We start from the raw sequence: 22,635 nt of genomic DNA on the forward strand, positions 1-22,635 counted from the left end.
AGTGTAGTGGAGTCAGTATGATCGTTGAGGAGTGTGCAGGGAAAGTGCACGTGGCAATGGCGGAGTGTGCAGGGCAGTGAGTGTGGGAGTGACCATGACAGAGGTGGAGTGTTTGGGCAATTGAGCGCGATTTTTGTTGAAGTTGTAGTGGAGTCAGTCTAACTGTTGGGGAGGATGCGGGAGAATTTGCGTAACAATGGGTGAGTGTGTTGGGCAGTGAGTGTGATGCTGGGAGTGTGTGCGGTGGAATGAGCATGAGTGTGGGGGAGTGTGTAGGGGAGTGACTGAGCGATTGACTAGGGGAGTAAGTTGGTGAGTGGGCGTGATGGTGTTGGAGTGTGCAGGGAAGTGAACATGAATGTGTGCAAGTGTGCTCGGCAATGAATTTGCCAATAGAGGATGTGCAGGAGAGTGAGTGTGATGGTGGGGGAATGTGCAGGAGAGTGAGCAGAGGAGAGAGCATGACCTTGGTAAAGTGTGCAGGGGAGTGAACATGATGGTGGGGAACGTGAATCGGAGTGAGGGGGATGGTGGTGGACTGCACGGAATAGTGAGTTTGGCGGTGGGTTGTGTGTGCAGGGAAATGAGCATAATGGTGAGGGAGTGTGTGAGAGTCAGTGTGAAAATGGGGAGTGTGACAGGGTGTGAGTGTGATGGTCGGGGAGAGTACGAGGATTAAGCCTGATGGTCGGAGCTTTGTTGGGAAATGAGTGTGACAGTGGGGGTGTGTGCAATAGAATGAGTGATTGAGCATGACATTAAAGTAGTGTGCGAATGAGCGAGTGCACTGGTGTGGGAGCATTCGCAATAGTGAATGTCGCAATGGTGAATGATTGAGATGATAGGTGCACAGGGAGTCATTGTGGTGGTGGGGAGTGTGTGGGGATTCAGCGTGGTAATGGGGAAGTGTTCAGGAGAGTGAGTGTGATGATATGAGAATGTACGGCGAGGAGGTGGAGGTGTTACCATGATGGTGCGCGAGTGTGCAGGGGAGTGGGCATGATCGTGGGAGAGCTTCCATGTGTGTGAGCGTAACAGTGACCGAGTTGGTGTGGGGGAGTGAGCTTGATTATGGTAGAGTGCATAGAGAAGTGAGTGTGAAGGTGCACAAGTATGCGGGGGAGTCAGTGTGATGGTGGGGGTGTCCACAGGGAGCAGTGGTGACAATGGGGGAGTGTGTGGATCAGTGAGCATGACATTGTTTGAGTTTACTGGGAGTGAGCGTGATTGTGGATAGTGGCTGTGCCAGTTTGATAGTGGTGGGGGGATTATTTGCACTTCGCAATTATATATTCCCTCACACACATACATACAAGCACACACTCCACGATATAATTCAACATAAATTTAGTATACGGTTGAATTTTAATTCAAAAACAATTGAAGTCTGAACAAGTGAAATATCACTGTCAAAAAGAGACAATTCTAGCATTTCTGGTAGTTGGACTTTGCTGAAGGCATGTCAATGGGTTCATGTTGGGTTACATAGAAAAGCTGCAGAGCTGGGCTGAGAGGTGGCAAATGGAGTTTAATGCGGACAAGTGTGAGGTGATTCACCATGGTCGGAGCAACCAGAATGCGATGTATTGGGCGAATGGTAAGATCCTTGGTCGTGTAGATGTGCAGAGACAACTCGGTGTCCAGGGACACAGCTCCTTGAAAGTTGCCATCCAGGTTGACAGTGTTATAGACAATAGACAATAGACAATAGATGCAGGAGTAGGCCATTCTGCCCTTCGAGCCTGCACCGCCATTCAATATGATCATGGCTGATCATTCCTAATCAGTATCCTGTTCCAGCCTTATCTCCATACCCCTTGACTCCACTATCTTTAAGAGCTCTATCCAATTCATTCTTAAATGAATCCAGAGACTGGGCCTCCACTGCCCTCTGGGGCAGAGCATTCCACACAGCCACCATTCTCTGGGTGAAGTAGTTTCTCCTCATCTCTGTCCTAAATTGTCTACCCCGTATTTTTAAGTTGTGTCTTCTGGTTCGGCACTCGCCCATCAACGGAAATATGTTCCCTCCTGCCAGAGTGTCCAGTCCTTTCATAATCCTATACGTTTCAATCAGATCCCCTCTCAGTCTTTTAAACTCAAGGGTATACAAGCCCAGTCGCTTCAGTCTTTCCGTGTCAGGCAATCCTGCCATTCCAGGAATTGACCTCGTGAACCTACGCTGCACTCCCTCAATAGCCAGAATGTCTTTCCTCAAATTTGGAGACCAGAACTGTACACAGTACTCCAAGTGTGGTCTCACCAGGGCCCTGTACAGCTGCAGAAGCACCTCTTTGCTTCTATACTCAATTTATCTTGTTATGAAGGCCAGCATGCTATTCGCCTTCTTCACGACCTGCTGTACCTGCATGCTTGCCTTCATTGACTGGTGGACAAAACACCCAGATCACTCTGAACAGCCCCTTTACCTAATTTGATACCATTGAGATAGTAATCTGCCTTCCTGTTCTTGCCACCAAAGTGGATAACCAGACATTTATCCACATTAAACTGCATCTGCCATGCATCTGCCCACTCACCTAACTTGTCCAGGTCACCCTGTAATCTCCTAACATCCTCATCACATTTCACCCTACCACCTAGCTTTGTGTCATCAGCAAATTTGCTAATGTTATTGCTGATACCATCTTCTATATCATTTACATATATTGTAAAAAGCTGCGGTCCCAGCACGGATCCCTGCGGTACCCCACTGGTCACTGCCTGCCATTCCGAAATGGAGCCGTTAATCACTACCCTTTGTTTCCTATTAGCCAACCAATTCTCTATCCAATCGAGCACTTTGCCCCCAATCCCGTGCGCCCTAATTTTACTCACTATCCTCTTGTGTGGGACTTTATCAAAAAGTTGTTAAGAAGGCATACAGTGTTTTAGCTTTTATTAATAGAGGGATCAAGTTCCAGAACCATGAGGTAATGCTGCAGCTGCACAAAACTCTGGTGTGGCTGAACTTGGAGTATTGTGTGCAGATCTAGTCACTGCATTATAAGAAGGATGTGGAAGCTTTGGAAAGGGTGCAGAGGAGATTTACTCGGACGTTGCCTGGGATGGAGGTAAGGTCTTACGAGGAAAGGCTGAGGGACTTAAGGCTGTTTTCGTTAGAGAAAGGAGGTTGAGACGTGACTTAATAGAGATATATAAGATAATCAGAGAGTTACATAGGGTGGACAGGGAGACCCTTTTTCCAAGTATGGTGATGGTGAGCACAAGGGGGCATAGTTTTAAATTGAGGGATGATAGATATAGGACAGATATCAGAGGTAGTTTCTTTACTCAGAGTAGGAAGGGTATGGAGTGCGTTGCCTCCAACGGCAGTAGTTTCGCCAGCTTTAAGTGCATTTAAGTCGTCAATGGGCAAGCATATGAACATACATGGAATAGTGTAGGTTAGATGGGTTTCAGATTGGTATGACAGGTCGGCGCAAGATCGAGGACAGAAGGGCCTGTACTGCGCTGTAATGTTCTATGTTGCATGTCCATATTATTTTGAAACAGCGGGAAAATAAGCATACTGAAGGCAAGAACAGTGTTTTGAAGAGATTAAAGGCCGAGTCAAGCATTTCAGTGGAGTTATACTCCTGCCAATGTTTACACAAATGGCAGGTTTCATACAATCCCCAAATTCTGGAAACAGACCATGCACCCCATCAAGTTGGCTTATCACTCCAACAATCAGCCCACGCAACGCAACTCGCAAACCTTGTATTCCCCATGATTAACCCGCTCAGCCTGCACATTATGGTCAATTTGGCATGATCATCACATCGACCAGACACATCGTTGCACTGTGGGATGAAGCCCACAAAGATGCTTGGAGAATTTGTAAACCTCACACGGGCAGTAATCCAATTCTGGGACCGAACCAGGTATGTAGAGCTGTGAGCCAACAGTGCTAGACACTGTTAACACACAACCATGGAAGAAACCCGGTAAATTCAATTGCATTTGGTCAACAAGATTGATACATAAAGGTTTATTTTTCTTACAAACAATGAAAACAAGTTTTTGACTTTATGAAAGACTGGTGGCAGTGTTTAATTCTCTAGCCTTCCAGCAAAAATCAGATGATGTGCAAAATGTTTTGAAAGCAAAGATATTCACTGCACTGAAAATTCCAATGTTAATGTAGTCCAAGTTAGAACATAAAACATTACAACAAAGTGCAGTCCCTCGATGTTGTCCCGACGTGTGGAACGAATCTGAAACCTAACTGACCCACGCTATTTTGTTCCCTTCCATATGCCTATCTAATGACCATTTGAATACCCGTAAAGTTGGTGAGTCGACTACAATTGCAGAACGTGCTTTCCACGCCCCTACCACTATGTGAGTAAAGAAACTACCTCTGACTTCTTTCCTATATCTGTCACCCCTCAAGTTAAAGCTATGCCCTCTCGTGCTTGCCATCGCCATCTGAGAAAAAAGTCTTTCACTGTCCAGACTTTCTATCACTTTGAATATCTCGTATTTCTGAACCACATCAACTCTCAACATTGTTCTCTCGAACGAAAACAGCTTCAAGACTCTCAACCGTTCCTCGAAAGAACTTCCCTCCATACCAGACAACATCCTGGTAAGTCTCCTCTGAACCCTTTCCAAAGCTTCCGCTTCCTTCTATAACGTGGTGACCACAACTGTACGCAATACTTTAATTGTTGCTGCAACAGAATTTTAGACAGCTGCAACATGACCTCATAGTTCCGAAACTCAATCCCTCTGCAATCTCTCTGCTCACCTACACTACCAGGAATCTTACCATTAGCCTAGTACTTTTTATTCTTGTTACTCTTTCCGAAGTGAACTACCACATATTTGTCCGCAATGAACTCCATTTGCCAACTCTCAGCCCAGTTCTGCAGCTTCTGTATGCCCCTTTGTAACCTACATCGTCATTCATCATTATCCACAATTCTACCAAACTAAGTGTCATCCTTAAATTTACTAACCCATACCTCTACGCCCTTATCCAGGTCATTTGTAAAAATGAGAAACAGCAGTGGACACAAAGCAGACCTTTGTGGTACATCGGGATGAACTGAGGGACAGGGTGATTATTGCCCATCAACCATCACCCTCTGTCTTCTTTCAGATAGCCAATTTCTGATCCAAACCGCTAAATCACCCTCAATCCCATGCCTTCGTATTTGGTGTTTAACGTCATTGCTGTTATCCAAATTGCCTAATAATTTAACGTGGAATAAAATCGAGGTAATTTATTCAAATATTGCAGAGTTTTCGATACTGAGCGGTACTTTAAAATCCAACAAAAACACACACGTTACAGCTGAAACCTGCAAAGAAAGTGGCGATCTTCTTTTGGAGAATCCGGGTATTATTCATATTAGATGGGCTGTACTCGTACGGGTCTTTTAGAGTGAAGTCGTGTTCATTTCCTGTTCTTTTTATTCCATAACCAAAGTTAGCATCATCTAGTAGTATCAGCACAGCCAAAACAGAGGGAAAATACTTATATATTCACGCATGTTTTCATTACACAATCGGACACAGGCCCATCTGCGTTCTGGATGGAGAAGTATCAATGGCTGAAAGGAATTGTACTAATACATTTAATAATGAAGACTCAGAATGCATTAGGAAACACAAAAGAAAATCTTAGAATTGCACCATCCTTCTGAATACTCTTTGACATTTGACTATAAATTCTGTATCCGATGCATTGTCACTTGCTGTCTGCTGATGAAGCCACAGCCATGAAAGTTAGCGCTTGCAAATAAACCAGTTAGAATATCACCTCGTGTAGTGTTACTTTTGACTTTTACCACCCCAGTACATAACCGGATCCTTCACTTCAAAATTGCAGAAAACAGCTTAGTTGCGTGAACGGGAAGTGATGCATGATTTCTTCATAGTTGTTCTCTTGTGAAATCGTTTAATTGTGGCTCCTTATACTAGTACTAAAGATCACCCCTGAGAAAATATTCTCCCGTTTTTGTTTACTGGTTGTTAAGCCAACATCAACATGGCATACCCAACATTTCCCAAGATGGTTTAATTAAGCACAAACACATTGTGGTCCATTCATTTGATTATTTAAACTGGCGCTTCCATTATAAGTTTGTCAGATACACCCTCGGGGATTTCAGTTTCCACTCAGTATTTGAACACACTTGCATTGATATTTATCCATCCACTTCAATGCACGACACACAAAGCTCGTGAATCCAAATACATTGCGTGAAGATAAAATTCATATCTGGGACATTGTGGGTGATTGTGAAAGGGTCAATCTGTGTATTATGCAGGTCAGAATGTGTGCGTTGCAACATTAGTGACAGAAAGAAAGTGACAGAGCGTGACAGGAACAGGAAGGCACACGTAGAAATAGAATCCCAGAAGCTAGAAGAAACATCATCCAGTCGTAGAATTATAGATATGTACAGCATGGAACAGACCCTTCCGTACAACTCATCCATGCTGACCTGATATCCCAACTTAATCGAGTCTCGCTCGCCAGCACCCGGCCCATAGCCCTCCAAACCCTTCTTACTCATGTACCAATCCAGCTGCTTTTTAAATGCAGCAATTGCACCAGCCTCTGGCAGCTCATTCCATGTGTACACTACCATCTGCGTGAAAGAGGTGTCCCTTAGGTCCTTTTACATCTTTCCGCTCTCAGCATAAACCTATGCGCTCCCGTTCTACACTACCCCGTACCAGTATAAAGACTTTGCCTATTTATCCTATGAATGCTGCGCATGATTTTATAAACCTCTATAAGGTCATGCTTCAGTCTCGAACACTCCAAGGAAAACAGCGCAGCCTTCTCAACCTGTCCCTTTTGCTCAAAGTCTCCAACCCTGGTCACATGCTTATCAATATTTTCTGAATCCTTGCAAGTTTCACAACATTCTTCTGATCGGATGGAGATCGGAATTGCACACAATATTTCAAAAAATAGCTGAATCAACGTCCTGTTCAACCGCAACAAGACCGTTCAACATATTTACTCAATACTCTGACCAAGAAAGGAAAGCATACCAATCGCCTTCTTCGCTATCCGATCTAACTGCGACTCTGTGAACCTCTGGTCATAGGTTCAAGGAGCTGTAAAACTGCTCTCCAAGGTTTCCTTCCTCAGCAAAATTCCGTAGGTCCTTACTATTAAGTGTATATGTTCTGCCATGATTTGCTTGTTCAAAATGAAGCAACTCACATTGATCTTCATCTACCACTCGTCAGCCCATTTGTCCCTCTGAGCAAGATCCCGTTGCAACCTAAAATAGCCTTCTTCACTGTCCAATAAATTCCCAATATTGGTGTCATCTTCGAAATTAATAACTGTACCTCTTATGTTCAGATCAAAATAACTTGTGAAAATGATAAATAATAGAGGACTCAACAGCGAGCGTTGTCGCACTCTACTGGTCACAGGCCTCCAGTCTGAAAGGTAACCCTCCACCACCACCATCTGTCTCCGACTTTTGAGCCAGTTCTATATCCAAATCGCTAGTTCTCCCTATATTCCATGAATCACTCCAATGCAGCTCCTAGTTTTTGATTAACACAGAAACAGTCACAACACTTAAAAGGAGGATTCGAATATTGAGAGATGGTACTTTTGAACAAAACACCCACTCCAAAACACCCGAATATAATCTCATAATGGTTAATCAATTTTTGTGCAAAAAATTGCTGAAGCGTCCATGAAACAAGTCCTGGACATAGTCTACAAATGCCAATGATGACATAACTCCAACAGAGAACATAGAACATAAAACAAATACAGTGCAGTAGGTAATCTTTGGCCCTCGATGTTTCACTGATCGGTGAAACCAATCTGAAGCTCATCTAAACTGCATTATTGATTCTCGTCCATGTGTCCATCCAAAGAACATTTAAATTCCTAAAATCTGGTTAGTCTACTGCTGTTGCATACAGTGGGTTACACATCCCTACTACTCCCTGAGTAAAGAAAGTTCCTCTGACATCTGTCCTCTCGCTATCACCCTACAGTTGAAAGCTGTGTCCTCTCGTACGAGCCATCACCATCCGAAGGTAATGGCACTCGCTTTCCAATCTACCTAACCTTCTGATTATCTTCTATATCTCAATTAAGTCATTTCTCAACATTATTTTCTCTTACGAGAACGGCCTCAAGTACCTCAGCATTTCCTCGTGAGATCTTCTCTCCACAGCATACAGCATCCTAGTAAATCTCTTCTGAAACTTTTCCAAAGATTCCACATCCTTCATATAATGAGGTGACCAGAACTGTACATAACACTCCAAGTGTGGCCGCAAAGGAGAACACACTAGTCAACAGCTGAAGGTCAAGTGCAGCACTAAAGCAAAGTATGCAGTTAAGAGGTCTATGTTCAGGGAACTGTATTACTTTGCTGCAATCGCTGAATCAACATCGAGATAATATACACCAAAGTGCTCTTTTTTATGTAGGCTGTGCACTTCTAGCTGCTGCAGATATGCACATCCACTAAAATGTACCATGTAATAATTTACATTGCACTTAGTAATTAAATATAATGTATTTTTGTGAGTAGTGTTTAAAAATAATATGCAGCCCTTCCTTTGTATCCTTGTAAGATTGATATAAAACATTTAAGCAAAACAATGCAAATATGTAATTCTGAAAAGAGAAGGCAGTACTCACTCCACGAGCGAATAATATTTTTCCTGGAATCAGATACATCAGGCACCATCCCAAGGATTCAAATTTGTTGGGAATGGCAGCTGTATTGCCTTCGTTCTGAAAGGAAGTGTGGGAGAATTGTTAGATTTGGGGCAGCCATTTTGTCACATATTAAAAGCCTGAAAACTGTTTTGAATCTCATCTAGTGCCTACTTACTAAAAAAAAAGTGTTTCGCAGGGCCAGCGAAGATGATTGGCTTTGCAGCTCTACTGATACCTGATAAACAAATTCTTTACTTGCATTGGGCTACTCTTCTCTTGGCAAGGACCTATTTTGGACTAACACGTGCCTATCAGCCATGAAACAACACTGTCCAAACACTACCTGACTGAAGCTCGTGACTGCTCATTATTGTGCAATTAACAATTTGCTAATTGTTAAACGATTGCAACTTCTTTAATCACGTAGCTCAAAATCTCATTGGAGTGGCTTTTCACCATTTGATCGACTTGCCTCTCCCCGTCACCTCAATAACTCAAGGTTTGTGTAGTGTGATTACTGATCTAAATTGGACCGCTATGAGCAAGTCACCCGCAGCATAGTTTATTTCCATCCCGAACAGTTGGTGTAGCCAGCTGGACCTCGATTTCATGACGTTCCCGGATCCTTTTCAATTTTGTCCCCGAGAGTGTGTAATACTTCACTGAATCAGCAGATTTTGTGACAAGACTGGAGTGGAGAATTGACTGCTGCAGGTGCTGTTACCTTGAGACACGAGCTGGAGTGAGTGGGGTTAGACAGTGGGGGACAGAAGCTCATGTATTTAGCGTTCCTGAGCCACGAATGTAACTGTGGTAATAAAGGCGAGTCGTTTTAGTTATTGATCCTTAGTGATCAGGTCGTGCTGGAGCTTTACTCTGGCGTAAGTTGAGCAACGAGGTAAGGGATGTGGCAAAAGAAGTTGAGTTTTGGATTCAATCCAAAGTGCCCCCTTGCAGTTTGGGGCCGTCCCTCCTCTGACACAAATAGAGTCCGGAGCTGGATTACCTTGTTGTTATGGGCTGTTATGAGACGCTGAGGGATGATTGGTTTGAAGGAGAGAATACCGAATTTTGTAACTAATTGTTGACCAGGATCACGATTTCGTTTTCTGTTTCATTTTGTCTATAATCATTGTTTGTTTGTCCTGGTTTGCCAATGGCTTTTTCTGTTTGTTTTGGTGTATGTTCTTTGATTCTTGTTTGCTTTTCTTCCAGGATAATGGGATCCATGAACTCTAAATGCAAGAGAATGGTTTCCCCTGGGGGCAAGTAAATCTTTTCTCTCTGATCAGGCCGGCCTGCATCTAGTTGGTATATCGAGGAAAACACAGAAGTGTCTTGAAAGACATGTTCATATCCAAAGTAATGTAGGAGATACCCTGGTCCTTCCACTTTACTGGCCGGTATTGCTTGGGATATGAAATAAAGGTGTTCGAAATGTCGATGCAATTCTCGATATTCGGTCACAAGTGAGCAGTGTGAGTACTCAACAGGGTCCTTGTACCCTCACTGAAGATGTGAGATAAAGCATCTTGCACTTAACAAAATTAGTAATAAACAATTTGCTTGCTGCAGGGTTCTTACTGGTGAGATCCCTTGTGAAAGGCCCTGGACCCATGATGAGGTCCGCTATATGCTTCAAGGTTAGATTACTTACAGTGTGCAAACAGGCCCTTCGGCCCAACAAGTCCACACCGACCCTCCGAAGAGCAACCCACCCAGACGCATTCCCCTACACCTAACACTACGGGCAATTTTGCATATCCAATTCACCTCACCTACGCATTTTTGGACTGTTGGAAGAAGCCCACGTAGGCACGGGAGAATATGCAAACTCCACACAGATAGTTGCCTGAGGCGGGAAATGAACGTGGGTCTCTGATGCTGGGAGGCAGCAGTGCTAACCACTGTGCCACCATGCCGCCCGATTCGCTCAAGTTCCCAATATTACTTTTAATTGGCCAATACAAATCTGCAGTACTTACAGTTGCTTGCTTCCGGATGTTCAGACTCAAAGGAATTTGGTATTCGGGAGACATTGGGCCACTATTAAAGACTCAGTTGTGTTTCCCCTGTGTTGTGGACTAATGCAGAGGCACGAACAACTTCCCTTGAAAATATTGTTCGAATTGCAAATGAAATGACTCAGAGGAATTCAGATCTGGCATCGTTTTTTAAGCAGCTATGTGTCACAACCAGGATTTATGAGGCTGACCTCCATAACTTTGACTGTTCTGGGATGTGATTGCCTCATTCCCCTTACAAGTAAGGGAACAAGAGCAAAGCAACTTGCAGAAAGGTTAACCCTTTGTAATATGGTTTGAATGCACATTTGTTCGTTCGTGATTGAATGTTTGTGTTTTGTTCCCTGGAACTCGACATCCGGGACTGTTTGGAATTTGATTTACATTTTTGGAATTTATGATGATTTATTTTAAGGTTCAGGATCCATTAGTGATTGTGAATTGAAATTTTAACGTTGCCGTTCTTTGTACTGAGTGCCCTGGTGTCAATTTCTAACTGATCAGTTTTAATGTTTACATGAAAGCTAATCTTATTTAAATTCTAATCAGTTTAATTTGGAGGAAGATGACATTACAATATATTATTTTAAAGTATCCCTATGATTCTGCCCCATTTGACATCAGTATAAACTTGTTCTCAAACTCCCCGTAATTTCATGCTACTGCAAAGATCAATTTCGCCCCTTTCACCTCTACGTGTTGGACTAATGAAACAATTGATGAAAGAAAGTAAAAGCAGAAGCACTAAATGCGGGCCTCATGTGCAAAATCAGTTTGCTACAGGATGAGAGGAGGTCTCTGCTCAATTTCTAATTAGAATGCAAACCGTTATGGGTGGCACGCTGGCACAGTGGTTAGTACAGCTGCCTCAGAGCGCCAGAAGACCCAGGTCCAATTCCCGCCTCACACAACTGCTGTATTGAGTTTTCGCATTCTCTCTGTGTCTGCGTGGGTTTCCTCCCACAGTCCAAAAATGTGCAGGTTAGGGAATTTGCCATTGTAAATTGTCCGTCGTGTTTGGTGACGGGGTAAATATAGGGGAATGGGTCTGGGCGGGTCGGTGTGGCTTGTTGGGCCGAAGGGCCTGTTTCCACACTGCAAGTAAGCTAATAAAATTGCAAAAATCACTTCCACCCTCAATATTTGCTCATTAAGTGGAGGAATTGCATGAACTTTATATAATTTAAAGATATACCCAAAATATCCCAAACTAACATTATTGTTTTCTGCATAAAGATGCCAGCACGTTTCTTTTTGTTTTGTTTTGCAATCTTTTGTTTCTGCGAAATTTCAAAGTAGCTGCATCTCATCGGTGATTATGGAATGATGGTCGTAGCTGTATTCTGCATCAATTTCCCTCCCTCACTGAGACTTGAAGCTTCAGTTCAACATTATGTTGCGAACGAAAATAATGTAAAAATTAATATCCTATTATTAACAGCTGCGTCTATGGTTTCGGCCATTGTTTGTGAATGAGAAGTGTGTGTTTTGTTACCATGTGTGTCGACAAGAACCTTTCTTGCAGCTGGAGTCCTTTTATGGCCTATAGCATTGTAAATGACTAACGACTGGTCAGACCAATGAATGAAGTTAATCTGGGATTTAAAGTCAGACTAGAACTAGGTAATCATAATGGATTTCAGAGTGGGAAACTGTGTACATTTTTAAAAACAAATTACGTATTGCATTTTGAATAAATTAATTTCCAGGTTTTGTTGATGCGATTCAAAATGTCTTACTCACTTATTCAGATTCCACCTCTGAATTAGATATGATGATTATTTTAGTTATTATTTTTAATGACCAAATGTATTCGTCCTGACTCACAAAATCAGAATTAGTTAGCAGGATCGTTTGGTTTTATTCCTTTACACATTGTCAGTGACCTGTCTCATTGTCTCAAGGTTAAGTTGAAGCATGGCTATATTAATTCATTGTTCAATAAAGAATGGAAAAATGCCTTCCTGGCCCTATGAAGGAATTCTGCATAGGATTGGGGGACAGAGGTATGTACAGCAGATGGAACTCCCAAAACCTGGGAGATATTCATAGCTGCTGTGAAGGGGTAGATGAAAATAAAGGAACATGAGAAGCAGTGTAAGACCACTAAGGCCGAGCAATATATAAAAAGGTTAAAACAACAATCCTGTCAAATAAAGAACTTAGATTCTACTGCGAATCTCGAATCTATGTATAGCATGCCGACCTATTTGAGGATGGGGAGGACGCTGATAGGGATATGGATCGGGATTTTACTCCTGGATAACTGCTGAGCCTCTCACATCTCTTGATTGTCCCCAGCACACACCCCTTTATGACAAGCCTTTCCTTCTTTTGAGAAAGAAATGTCCAGTTTTTATAGCCAACCACATGGGGATGAACGTTCTGAACCATCCTATACCAGGGGCCATCCTAGGAATCAGACTAATGTTAATTAAGCATGCTCCTGATTGCGAGATTAATCCGGACAATTTGCTCAACATCTCCATCGGATGATGCGGACATAAACGCAGCAAAATTCTGGGAGTAGCCTGAATAGGAATGACTTATGTTACAAGATTGAACTAAGTGGCCAGCTGCCTGACGGAAGTTATATACAACCCACAACAGAAAAAAAATGAAAGGCTGTTTCACCTTTGTTTAACGCTGTGCTTTTGCAATGTTTTCCTCGTGGTGTCGCTGACATGATTCGGAAAAACAATATGAATTCGTCCAGGAACTTCCAGTTGCCAATGAGGTGAGCGGAGATTTTCTATTGGGATGGCTCGAACCAGAAGGAGCCACAATGCAAGTTACAGGTAAAAGCGATTCTGTCCAGCGCCCACAATGCGGCGTGCCATCCCTGACAAGGTTGACTGGGAACAGGATACTAACTGGGGGTGGATCCTACCTCAGATGCCCCAGCCAGCGACCACGCTGAGCAAGACTTGCCGGATGGGACCCTGGAGATGGAGAGAGGCAGGCACCAGGATTGCAACCTTGGGACTGGGAACAAGACAGCGAACTCCCGGGGGGACAAATGGCTGGTCTTTGCTTTAATATTGGAAATGTGGTCATTAGTGACTGATGTGTCCTTAATGTTACCTTGCAGCTAACACAGGGAATGAGATGCTTACAGCTGAGCCAAAGGAAATCCGTCAATATGCACTGACACTTCGTTTTGCTTTTGGTGTGATTCCTGAGCCTTGTGGGAACACTGAGGGTTAGAAACCTCCAGGGGGCAGCCTACTAGTAATGCTGTATTATCCAATCAGTACACTCTCCAAAGGAAGAGCCGACAGATACTGCTTCCAAACAGGCAGCTTTACACCCCAAACTTCTGGTCCCATTAGGGCACCAGCAAAACCCGAATAGAGACAATATGGGGCCAGGTATTCCAGACCTGGGTTAGGTTCAGAAATCACAGGGGAAGACCCCTGCTGAACAGCACAAACTCTGGCCTCAAATAGGGTTCTCCATCGATATTCAAACCAAAATGTGGGTGACCCATGCTGGACAATTTTGTGACACTTCTTTCCTGCTGCCAAACTTAGTTGATTATGTGCATATATTTTACATATTTGTGTGAGGAGATAATGGTGAATACTATATGACAAACTTGGTGCCACCCAGATATTCAGAAAACAGCTCGGAAAAGTGCTGAAGCATGTTTAACTTGCATATAACAAGGGCACCTGCTATCTGAGGGATTCCATGAGGTTTTGAATCATTCCTTGTATGTTGGGCCTCTTTTGTTTGAATGTCGACAACTTGCTTTTACAGAACCACCTCGCTCACATTGTAATGAATATTTTTTTAATAGTAGTAGATGTATTTAGTAGATTAATCAAAACAATCCCAATGAGTGATACAGCTGCCGCAATAGTGTTTGACAAGTGAGAAACATCATCAATAGTTAACCAAAACTCTTCAATGTTCACACTCTCGGGTACGCCAAGCCTAAGAATTAGGAGTGGGCCATATTGGAGCCTAGATCGAAAGGTGCGTTCCTAGTCTTGCAGGTCACCCGCACAGCAGTCAAGGTCAAGGACCCACGGGACACAATAGAAAAGTGCGCTACCCTGGAGAAACACCAGAAGACCCCGGCAGAGATACAGCTTTAACTTTTATCTTTACATTGCTCAGCCTGATTATTGTGCTTTTCACAACGCTCTTCCTTATTTTTTTTTCACTAACTATTTTTGACTGGGGCCCTGTGCACAGCCTAATGGCCTCGAACAAAAGTGAATTACATTTCAACACTTATTTTCCAATTCATACCTTTCTGCTCAAAACGTCAACCGCACGAGCTGCTCGCTTCCCACACATATTCCCATCGACTCCAATGGAATGTTCCCCCTGAGATCCATACCTTTTCATGAATCTGACACTGCTGAATGGTGATTGCATCGGAGTCATTTTGCTGCAGTTTCAACTTTTCGCATCCTCTTCGTTTCCTTCGGTTGGTGTGTGCCTCAAACTCCTACAGGGATAACACCTGCCTCCATTGCAATCAGCGTAATCTCTCACACACGCCACCCACCCCCCCCCCGATACCCTGTTTCTCACCAATTACACGGCCATGATAACACCCTGAGGAAGTACTTGCATTAAAAGGAAACATCCTTCAGCATGAGGAAGATGCTTTCAGTAATTGCTGTCATTACATCCTTCTTTCTTAGTCTGCTTATCGGTAATCTGCATGGAAGCAAATCTAACCTCAGAGTTCCCAACAAGACTGCCATTAATTTCTCTTTTACCACCTTTTCGACTGGGACTCAATTCCATCATTTGTTTGCCTTCAACGGCACTTATTCCTGTCTTGACCGAAAGGCCGACCCCTGTTTGCTGACCTCCTTGACTGCAGCACTTATTTTGGTTATGTTGTCCCTTTCCTTTTCCACTCCCACACTTCACCTTACGTGACTTCGAAACTTTGGATTAAGAAGGTCCTCCCTACCTTTCAGCACCATTTAATTATCTTTCACCCGTCCACCATGCTACCCTCCAGGTTGTGGTTGAGGTTATCCGTATTGTAACCACTCTGGAAGCGATTAACATGCCGCTCTTTCAGCCTTCGGCCTGCTCAGTGCAGTGATGTTCGCTGCCTGGATCGTTCGTCTCCAAAATCGCGTGGCCATTAACTACCTTTGGCCGTGAAGGAAGACACTTGTGTCCTTATCGGCTCTGACTGGTGTACCTACATCCCTGGCTCCAGTGACCTTGTCCATGAGACCTGCCTTGACTTTCCTCAATATTGATCACACTGAACTACTCATTACATTTTCAACCACTGATGTTGTGCACGCTTCTCACTTTTCACGGTCTGTACAAAATACCACTTTCTGACATCATGAATTGCTTTGCAGAAAAAAAGATCCCAGTATTGTGCAGTCATCCTTCATCCCAAAACGTTAACTTCGACTGCTCTCACAGGTGATACGAGACCTGCTGAGGTTTGCCAACAGCTTCTCTCTTTGTATCAGATTTACAGCCTCCGCAATTCTTCCAATTTAAATTTACTGGAAGTTTCAAACTTGGGTCGAGTAACCTACACTGTGTATTTACAAATCCTCCCAGTCCACACCAAATCCATGTCTCTCCCTGTCTCTGCTGTCTCTCTCGTTGCCTTCACACTCTCTGAGTCCCCCTTCACAGTGACACTGCGCCTGCAATACACGATCGCGTTTGGTCCTGCTGGCCTCGGCACTCATTGGCCAGAGGACCACAGCAATCTTCACCTTATTGGCCTGGAGATGTCATCCATCAGCCGGGCTCCATTGTGACTCGAGTGGTGGTGTCCTCCCTCTCTCCGCTCTGCCCTGAGCTTCATGATTCAAGTGCATGGGGCAGTATCAGAGAGCACAGGGGCTGGTGTCTAATCAATCCATTGGGGCTGTAATCTCTCCTACCGAAGATAGAACAGCATATACACGCATAAGACCGACCTTTTATCGTATTCTAATATCAAACTAAGTACACACCCTTCATTATACTGTCATCTATGTGTCTATCCAAGAGATACTTAAATACTGATAATGTATCTGACCCGACTACCACCGCTGGCAGTGCGTTCCACGCACCCATCACTCACTGTGTAAAGAACCTAACTCTGATATCTTTCCTATACCGCCCTTCAACACCTTCAAATTATGTCCCCTTGATAATCATTTCTCCTCCGGGAAAATAGGACTCTGACTGTTCTCCCTAATTATGCCTTTCACCATAACTCTATGAATGCACGTCTCAATCTTCTTCACTCCAGTGAGAAAAGTCTTAGTACCCTGAAACTTTTCAGACTACATCTCCTGTCTAGGCTGCATCATCATAAATCTCCTCTGCGCCCTCTCTCAGGCTTCTACATCCTTCCACTAATGAGGGAATGTGGCGACCACAACTGAACACAATATTACAAGTGTGTTAATTCCAGGGCACTATAGAGCTGCAGCATACCTTCGTGGCTTTTAAACTCAATCAACATGCTCATGAAACCCATTTAAACAACTCTATCAACTTGGGTGACAAATTTGAGGGATCTATGGAAGTGTCAACAAAGACCTCTCTGTTCGTCCACACTGCCTAACACTAAATTCTCTGTTCACATTCTAAGATCCAAATTGAGTCACTCCATATTTTTCCAAGGCTGAATTTCATCTGCCCCTTCTCAGTCTGGTCTATATCCTGTCAATGTCCCGTTGAAACCTACAACAATCCTCCAAATTCACCATTTCTCCCCCACCACCGTGTCATTGGCAAACGTATTAAGCCACACTTCCACTTCCTCAGCCAAGACATTTACAGAAGTCACAAGAAGCAGAGTTCCTGGAACAGAACCCTGCGTAATATCACTGGTCAAGGAGCTCCAGGTTGAATACTTTCTATGAGCCAGCCAATTCTGTATACAGACAGCCTGATATCCCATGCCTCCTTTCCTTCTGAATAAGCCTACCATAGGGAATCTTATCAAATGCCTTGCTAGAATTCAGGTACATCACAACAACTGTTCTGTCTTCATCAATTTGCTTTTTCACAATCTCAAATACTTCAATTAGGCTTGTGGTGTTAGACTGGCCCCTCACAAAGCAATGCGGACTATTTCAAATCAAGCGATGATTTTCCAATTACTCATAAATCATGTCTCACACAGAACTTTCCTAAATTTTCACACTACAGATGCAAAACGGACTTCTCTGTAATTCCCTCACTTGCTGTGGGAACCCTGCCTATATTATGTCTGGCCCAGTGGACATGTCTACACTTCCTTTTTTTTCCAATATTATCTGGATATTGTCCTTCTTCACATCAAACATTTTGAGCATATCAGCCTGGATCACGCTGACATCGCGAACCAAATGTCGCTCTCACTAGTGAATATTGAAGCAAAGTACTTATTAAGAACTTCCCCGACTTCCTCCGACTCCAGGCACAAGTTCCCTCCATGATCTCTAATCGGCCCTCCCCTCATTCCGGCAATCTTGTTGTTCCTCACATCAGTGTGAAATGTTTAGTTTTTCCTTTATCCTAATCTCTAAAGCTCTTTTATGGTTCTTCTAGCTCTCCAAATTCCATTCTTCAGTTCCTTCCTGGTTAATTTGTTACTCAGTATAATCCTGTCTAATGCTTGCCTGCTCAAACTTTCGGAAGCTTCCTTCTTCCTCCTGACTCGATGTTCTATACCCCTTGTCACCCAAAGTTCCTTCACCCGAATAGTCCTTCCTTCCCTCTGTGGCACAGACCTCTTCAGCAAGATCAACGAGTGCTTCTGAAACAGCTTTCACATTTCCGTTGTGCATTTCCCTGAGAACATCTGTTCCTTGTTGAGGCGCCCCAGATCCTGCGTACTAGCATTGTAATTCAACAATTACATACTTTCCCGTACCATCTGTTCCTATCCATCTCCATAATTATCATACAGATGCTGCAAATCTATTCCAACTGTTTGCCGATACCCTTCCAAATGTTTCCGAACAAAGTTCAATTCCAAAACTCTTTTGAGAATAGCTGTTGAATCTGTGGCCAGCTGTCATTGACTGTTTCAGATGGTCAGGACCTACTAAGCAAAAATATCTTCACAATTTCAACCTGCATTATTTATCTATTACCAAGAAATGGTTTGTAAAAATGGTAACAAAGTTAGTTTCTCAAATTAAATCCGCTGGAAATAAATCTGCACAGGGACGAGATCACTGCTTAACATTTTCAGCTCCAAGGACAAGTATCTGACCTTCTGCTACCTCTCCAGAAAAGACGAACCCATCATAGTTTTATTTTCTTGGGATTATATAAATATACAGCATATGAACAGACGCCTTGGTTCAACTTGTCCATGCCAATACGATATCCTTAATTAATGCAGCCCGATTTGCCTTCATTTGGTTCATACCCCTAAAAAACATTCCTAGTCATGAAATTAACCAGATGCCTAACTGTACACCTTCGCCATTTCCTCTGGGAGCTCATTCCATATACATACCACCCTCAGTTTTCAAACATTGCCCCTTTGATCACTTTAAAATCTATTCCCACTTCAACATACGCACTGTCGTTTTGAAATACAACATCCCGGGAAATAGACACTGGCCCTTCAGCCGATCCACGCCCGTCATGGTTTTATAAATTTCAATGTCTCCAATGCCCAGGGAAAAAACAGTCCCAGCCTAATCAGCCTCTCGCTGTTGCTCCAATCCTTCAACTCTGACAACATCTTGGCAAACTTTATTTGAACTCATCCAAATTTTACAAATCTTTACTGTAGCACAGAGACCAGACCAGAAAGCAGAATTCAAGAAGTCGCTGAAACAATGCCCTGTACAGCTGCAACTTGATATCACAATTCTGATACTCAGTGCAATGACCAGTGATAGAAAGCGTACTAAATGCCTTCGTATGTACCTGTAACTCCATTATCTAGGAACAGTGAACCTGCAACTCTACTTCTCTTTGTTCCGCAAAACTCTCGAGGACATTACCATAAAATATATAAGACCTGCATTAATATGCCTTTGTAAGCCTCACACTTATCTAAATTAGACGCCATCTGACACACCTTAGCCCATTGGCTCATTTGATCAAAGTCCCATTGAACTCTGAACTAATCTTTGCTGTCCACTGCACCTCTGGTTTTAGTGTCACCTGGACATCAAAACTCCTATGATCAGATCATAATCAGTTATGTTAATGGCAAAATAGAAATGTGCATTCAGCATCCATCTTTGCAGCACACTGCTCCTCACAGTCTCCCAGTCCAAAACGCAAACCTTCACCACTACCATATGTTTCCTGCCTTCAAGCCAATTTTGTATGCAAATGTTTTCCAGTATTTCATGTTGTCCAACCTTACTAACCGGTCTGTTATGTGGAACCCAATTGAACATCTTTCTGAAGTCCACATTGATAATGTCCGCAACTCTGCCTTCACAAATATTCTTTCTCACTTCTTCAAGAAACTCAATCAAGTTGGGATTTCCCTCGAGTATATTTCTCCCACATTTACACTTCTCTGAAGACTCACTTTATCCAATAAACTCACCAGGCATAGCAAGCCAAATGACCAATTCGCCCATCGAGTGTGATCCATCATTAAATCATGGCTGAAAACTTTCTCGACCTCATTCTCCTGCTTTCTACCCTTAACACGTGATCCCCATGACAATCAAGAACCTATCGAACTTGGTCTTAATTACACTCAATAACCTGGCCTCGACAGTCTTCTGTGGCAATGAATTTCATATACTTACTACTCTCTGGCTGTAGAAATGTCTCCGAATCTGTATTCTGAAAGATTTTCCTGTATCGTAAAGCCATGTCTTCTGAGTCTGAGTCTCTCCTGCCAATGGAAATATCTTCCCAACTTGCACTCTTTCTAGGCCATTCAGTATTCTGTCAGTTTCAGTGAGATTCCCCCTCATTCTTCAAAATTCCATTGACTATAGACCCAGAGTCCTCAAACTTTCATCATTTGTTAAGCTTCTCATTTCTGGAACAATTTTTTAAACATTCTCTCAATCTGCTCCGCAGTCAGTAAATAATTCCTGATATATTTAGACTAAAATTGTACACAATACTCCAATATAGTCTGAAAAAAGCCCTATACAGCCAATGAAATACATCCCTGCTTCGACATTCAATTCCTCTCAAAATGAGTGGCATCATTGCATTTGCCTTCGTAACTATTGACTCAAACTGTACCTCGAGAAACTTCTGTTGTAGAACTCCCAATTCTCTTTGCACTTCAGAATGTAAATTTTCTCCCCATTTAGAAAATATTCATTGCTTTTACTCTTCCTATCAAAGTGAATGACCTCAGACGTAACTACCTTGTGGTCCACCGACCACATCTTTGCACGACTGTCCTAACCTTCCAAAATCCTTCTGCAGCCTCCCCGTCTCCTCAATGCTATCTGTCCCTCTACGCATCTTTATATTATCGGTAAACCTAGCCAGAATGCACTCAGATCCTTCATCTGTGTCCTTTAAGTACAAAGTCAAAAATTGTGACACCCAAAATTGTGTTTCTCACTGCCTCTTATTCTGAGAAAGATCATTTTATCCAAACTGACAGTTTTCTGTCAGATAGCCAATCTTATTTCCGTGCTCGCACCCAGCCTCGAACAACATGGGCCTTTGTCTTACTCAGCAGCTTTGGGCGTGGGGCTTGTTGAAGGCCTTCTTGAAATCCAGGTGGATAACATCGATTGCCTCCCCTTGGTATAATCAAGGAGAATCAACGTTTCAGCATGAGCCCTTCTTGGATGCTGCCTGACCTACTGCGCTTTTCCAGCAACACATTTTCAGCTCTGATCTCCAGCACCTGCAGTCCTTACTTTCCCCGTGATATAACCTGGCTCCCATGCTCAGCTCTGTCCTCGGCTGTCTTGCTTTTTTGGGGCATTACTTTCACCGTGAAGACTAGTGTGAAGTGAATGTTCAGTTCCTCAGCCATTTCCTTCTTTCCCAATATTATCTCTTCTTAGCATGATATTTGAATGGCCTAATGTCCAGCATTTGAATCTCTTTTACCCTATGTATGCCTACATAAACTCTGACAGTCTTCCTTTATAATACTGTTTAGCTATCCCTCATATTAAATTCTTTCCTTCATTTATTATTTTCTTGTTGCTCTTTGTTGCTTCTTTTCAGCTTCCCAGTCCTTCGCTTTCCCACTGCAATTCGTCACATTATATGCAGTCTCTTTTTTTCCGTCTCATCCTACCTGCACCGTGAGTCTTGTTCCTCGTGATGAAACGATGCTGTCTCTCCTCAATTACTCCCAGAAACCCCTGCCATTGTTGTTCCACTGTCATTGATATTAGGCCCCTCTCCCAATCATTTCCACCCAGCTCCTGCCTCATACCTCTGTCATTGCTTTTATTCAGTTGTAAAACCGTCACCTCCGATTCGATGCTCCAAGTCTCAAATTGCACTATAAATTCTATCATATTATTTACTCTGCATTCTAAGGGTTCCGTCACCTTAAGCTCCCTTATCAAGTCTGTCTCGTTGCATGAAACTAGATCCAATAGTGCCTGTTCCGTAGTCGACTCCACCATACGCTGCTCCAAAACGCCATCTTGTAGACATTCCACAAACTGCTTTTCTTGCAAGCCACGACCAACCTGATTTTCTGAGTCCACCTGCATACTGCAATCGCCAATAGCTACTGTAACTTTGACATTCTTTCACTTCTTTGTTTTTTTTTTCTGTTGTACCTTGCGCCACACCTCCTGACTACTGTTCACGTAACTCAGGCATGAAACATTCCAGCTGTTAATACCGAGACGTAAGCATTTTTCGTCACTACTGCCTCAATTTCTCAGGTCATCCAGCATTTCTTTCACTTTTACAGGAACATACTGTCTCTGTACTTTTGTTGTGTCATTTTTGAAGGCCTGTGGAAGCAATGGCAGGTGAGGACTTCGAAACAATCGTGTTGGACAAGCTAAAGGTAGCCGAGTTTCCTGA

The sequence above is a fragment of the Chiloscyllium punctatum genome, chromosome 43 (assembly GCF_047496795.1).
Source record: "Chiloscyllium punctatum isolate Juve2018m chromosome 43, sChiPun1.3, whole genome shotgun sequence".
Lineage (NCBI taxonomy): Eukaryota > Metazoa > Chordata > Chondrichthyes > Orectolobiformes > Hemiscylliidae > Chiloscyllium > Chiloscyllium punctatum.